Raw genomic sequence first — 5,468 nt, forward strand, 5'->3', positions numbered from 1 at the left:
GGTTGGCAGACATATTTAAAACCACAAAGGAGAGACAGCAAGAGGAATCTCTGCCAGTTAAGCTTTGCCAGCTACAAACCATGTGCCCGTGGGCAAGTTACTTCATCTCTTTATGCCTAAATTTCCTCATCTGTAAAATGGGGAAAATGAGAGAACCTATTATTAGTGGTTGTTGTGAGATTTGAATGACATCATGCAAGGAGCACTAGGTAAGGAGTTTAGTCCATAGAAAGCCCTCTATAAATTTTTTTTATTATTATCTGCAAATGGGCAATCTTCAGGCAGGTTTCCTTTCACTAAGAAGTGACTGCTGGCAAAAGTTGCTTATAATGAAGGATCTTGTTTTCAAAAGCACGTTTCTCATTGTATTGCCACCGATGTGAAGTAAGCCTGACAATCTGGGAGGCAGGAGCCTGAGGCATCTATCTGAGTTGCTTGAGTTTCTTCTCTTTAGCTCTCATTTTGGTCGGCCTGAGTTCACCCTCCCTATACACCCTCCTTCCCTCCTTTAACCAGTAGGACAATGGTTCTCAGTCATGGCTGTGCATTAGAATCACTTGGGGAACTGCACAAATCTCTATGCCTTGATATTAGCAGGTATGAGGCTAGCACTGGGGGGTAGTGTGAGTTGGGAGGCGCTGACAGGCCAGACAGGGCCTGAGCTTCCAGAGCATTGTGTGACGCTGTGGTGCCTGGGCTGGGTGGTGGTTCCACAAGCAGCTTGTGTGTAAAAATTCATTGTGATGAATACTTAGGGTAGGAGCACGTTTCTACCTGTAGAATATACTTCAATTAAAAGTTAAACACGTATCTCTGTGCTGAAATTGCATTGAAGACCAATTAAATCAAATCTTTAGGGGTGGGAACCTGGCGTCAACATTCTGGTAAAGCTTCCCAGGTAAGTGTGAGTAGCCAACGGGAAGAGCTGCTGCCCGGGTTCCTGTAGCCACAATGGACCCAGATCTCAGAATGGGCCTTTGAGCCCAGGGTAGAAAATCCCGCAGAGCAGCCAGGGGTCAGGGGGTTGATCTAGAGTTTGTACGCGCAGGTCCAAAAATCCAAAGGGCATTGAGCAGGGAAGCAGGGGCAAAGTGCTGCAGCTGGAGAGAGATGTGGGCTTACTGTGTGGCTCTGCCCCTCACTGGCTAGTCAGGTAGGTAACCTTGAGAATTGCTGCCTCCTCATCTGTTAACTGTTGCTCACACAAGGACTCCCTCTTACCTTGGTTAGATGTTCGTCCCATATGTAAGCGGCTCCAAAATAAGCTGTCTTTGCTGTGAATTTGTAAGCAACCTAAAAGATGATGGTTTGGGGTTTGCCTCTGATTTTCCGAATTTTTACATTTTCACTGCTATTACAGCTACCACTTCCCCTCTTGTATTAGAGAAGGAACGGGCGTTTGACTTTCTGTTGCAATCAGTGACTTGGCCACTGCATAGCAGCTTGCAAACTCACTGACCAAAGGATATGTGCATGGGAAACTGGCCCATAGCTGCCCCTATATCTTATCTGGGTGTCCCCTTTGGTGGACTTACTAAAACAGTCCAGCTTTGCGTCCCTTAAGGGAAGGACCATAAGGGGCCTCCCTGGTGGTGCAAGGGGTTAAGACACAGCACTATGAAGCTATCTGCAGCCACTGCCACACAAGTTAGATCCCCGGCCAAGAAGGAGACTCACATGGTCTTGCCTGCTGCTCCCCTGAGCAGTGTATTTCAGTACATCTGCCTTTTCTGCTCCCCCTGTGTCTCTGGTGAATCCTCTCACTTTCCTCCCTGCATCTCTGGCCTGTACCCCAGTTCTTATAAGCATAAATAAGTAAATCTTTAAAGGAAAAAAAAAGAGAGAAGGGTCAGAATATCTTGTCTGTGCCTTTCTGCTTACCTCCACCAAGATTTCAAAAACCTTCAAGTCATTCTACAGTCGAGAAAAATAAGTCCATGAAGGTTAAGTGTTGTGCCCAAGAGCACACAGCTGGCTCACAAAGTGAGACCTGAATCCAGACCTCCCCTCATGTCCTCATCCCATGAGGACATGTGTATTTCTTTCACTACACAATGCTCCATTTACCAGTACCTCGAGGTAATGCCCATTACCCCTTACAGAATGTAGAGATAATCTTTTAAATCGTTAAACTAGACCTGTGACCAATTAGAACAGACTCATCCAACACCTTGAAGCCACTAGTTGAAATCCACTGCTCCGTGTCCCAGCATGCCTGAGGCCTTCTGAGTGACCAGCTCAAAGAAAGATTATTGTCTCAACTCAGTTCTCTGTGTCTAGGTGCCTGCAAAATGGAAATCGCTTTACTTGGGGAAGAACAAGAGGACAAGATGAGATGAAAAGAAAGCATGTTTAAAATGGATAAAAGGAGGTACTTTTTTCCCCCACTACACACAATTGACCTGGGGAACTCACTGCAGCAGGATATTAAGATCAATGGTGAAGATTTGTGTTTTAAGAGATTAGACATTTCACATGCATATCATCAACAGCGAGTCTCAATAGGATAAAAGTAAGCTGGATGAAAGTTCTTAAGCTTCAGTGCATGAGTTGATCACCAACTGGGTCAGGTAAAAAGAAAAAAAAAGTTGTCTACTCAGTTATCTAAGATTTCACAGGAAGGCAAATTCAGGGGTTTTCCAGTCGTGGCTACTGTGTAACAAACTGCTCCAAGCTGAAGACTTAAATCAACATATTTTATTATGCCCGGGACCTTGTGGGTTAGGAATTTCAAGAGGACACAGCAGGGATGATGTCGCCTTTGCTGTGCTATAGGTGTGTCATAGTTGAGAAAATTTGAACAGCTGGGGGTGATTTGAGGCTGGAAGCTTCTGGAAGCCTCTCTATTGATATGTCAGACACTCGGTGTAGGCTCACTCAGCTGAAATTGTCAATGGGTAAGCCAACTAGAATTATCTGCATGTTGGGTCTAAGAGGCTGTACCCCAAGAGGGAGTATTTCATGAAAACAAGTGTCCCAAGAAACCCATGCGGACGCTACATGGCTTTTTCTGACCTATCTGTGACAGTCCCATAGCATCACTTCCAACATATGCTTTTGGTCAAAACCATTACAAGTCCAGCAAGATGCAAGGCCCTCCTTTCTTCACTTCTCCATGGAGAATGGCAAGGTCCATGGCAGATGAACACATGAGATGGCAGCATTGGTGGTCATCTTTGAAAAAATACAACCTCCCGGGAGTGGCAGAGGATGTGATTGCAAAAAACACTACCTAGTAGGGGGAGGAGTGTTATATTAACTGATAACCACAATATAGTAAAATAAATTTCAAGGTAGTTATTTCCCCCCCTTATATTTTTCCTTCCTGTAAGAGTCATCACATTTAAATTTTTCACTCACTAGATTCAAATCTTCTTGTATCTGTCCCTTGTACAAAGGATCACCAAGGCCATAAAGGTACTCAATAAATGTTTGCTGGAAGGGAAGATGAGTTCAATGCTGGACAGAGGAGTGAGTAGAGGCAAGAACAAAGAACTTGGCTCAACAGCAGTGTCATTTGAGTGGGTCTTGAATGCTTTAGATGGATGAATAACATTTTTTCTGATAGGAAATTTAAAAAAGAAGGGGGGGGAGTGAGAATTTCTGTCCTTAAATCTCCTTTAGAGATTTCCATTAGCCAAGGTTAAGTGGGCAGACCCTCATCGGAAGGGCACAGCCTGCAAGTAGTAGTTACCATGTGTTTGGTTGCAAGTGACAAAAACACTGACTCTTTTGGCTCACAAAAAGAGCGTGTATTACATCACAAGAAGTCTGAGGCAGCAGGCCAGGCAGCTTCAATATGCACTCTCTCCCTGTTAGTTTAGCTCTCTTGTGGTGGCAAGATGGCACCTGTGGTGTTAGGGACCACGTGCAGACAAGACAAACCCAACAGGAGAAAGGACTGCTTCTCCTTTTGAGTAAGCTATTTCCCATAAGCCCCCTGACACACTTGCTTACTTTGGCCCCCTTTCCTTACTGAATAAATGGTGTCCCGGGCACATGTGTAACATAAATTCCAATGTGAAGAGGTGTGATAGGGCGGGGGTGGAGGGGGGAGGGAAGTGTTACTTCTTGGAACTTGCCCTGAAGCTCTTGCCTTCCCTGAAGCACATAGCTAGGCACAAATGGTACATTCCCCCCCCCAAAAAAATACAAACAACAACCCAAAGAAAAAACTGGAGCTCAGCTAGGAAAGAGAAAGGGGAGATGGCTCTTGGATAGATAATCAACAGTGGGAGAATGTCAAAGTTCTGTTTTCTTTGTGGATGAAATTGCCTGGCACTTGTATTGATCGTTTTGTTCTTTTTGCCCATTTCCCCTCTCCTTTTGCATCAAGTCAGTTGAATAAATAAAGCACTGTATGAATGTTATCTATAGCTTGTATAAAATAGGCTGATTAGACATGAATGTACTTTCAGGTAAAATCCTTGATTCGGATGCTTGTATCTGTTACTCTCTGACCACTGAGTCATGCCCTGTCTCATTCACCGTTGTCTCATTTTGACTTACGCTCTGTCTCAGACTCCCTTGCAGCTAGGGTTCCATCTGAAATAAGTTCTGACAACCAGGCTCACTCCTGTGAGATTTAGCAGGTGCATGCAAGGAGAAGGCAGCATTTCACTGCCATAGCTGCTAGAAGGTACAGTTTGAGAGATAATATTAAAAGTCATTTAATGCTGGTGGCATCTGTGTTCCATCTTCAGTTTCTAGGTGCCAATTTCATAGGCATGAAGAGCAGTGGCCATAGTAGCACCATCCTGATCTAGAACATAGCTACTATGGTGAGATCTTGAACTTAGGAGCCAAGAGGAAGCTCCAGGCTCTGCCCCTCCAATCCTTCCCACAATTTTGTAAATTTCTGAAGTGTCATATCTTCCTATGCCTGAAATAACTACAGTGCTTTCTTTCTAGACTACACTCTGACTGACAGATCTCCTAATTCATTTTCAGTCTTCCAGGCACAGTGCAGGTCTTTTCTGCCCTCTAGGCTGGGCTAGGTATCTCCTCTGGGCTTCTAGCATGCCTGGCCTGGTGAGCCCAGGCCTCATCATCTCTCTGTTTCTGAACTGAACTACTGAACTGAAGCTTCCTCTGCCACAATACCAGGAAGATTCTGAAATCTAGACTAACGGGTGCCTTACCTCCTGCCTGGTCTACAAAAGCCCAGGAACAAGTTGACACTAGGCTTACACTAGATTCTAAATGAATCCAGAGCCCTCCACTTTGCTGTTAGTTAGCCCCCACATACAAGAGGCCAAGGAGAATTAAAGGATAAACCTGGTTCCCAGGAAACAAATGCTAAGGAACAAGAGATGTTGTTTATTCAAGAGTTGCCATGTGATGGTTCTTAGAACCTTCTACTGTTGAACCCACAGAGAGACCTGTAATCAATAGCAACACAGACTGACATAAGGAAAACACAAGTTGGAAAGTGTATAACCTTGTCTAACAGTACTTGTTTGAACCTC

The sequence above is a fragment of the Condylura cristata genome, unplaced genomic scaffold (genome assembly GCF_000260355.1).
Source record: "Condylura cristata isolate star-nosed mole 26May11 unplaced genomic scaffold, ConCri1.0 scaffold00002, whole genome shotgun sequence".
NCBI lineage: Eukaryota > Metazoa > Chordata > Mammalia > Eulipotyphla > Talpidae > Condylura > Condylura cristata.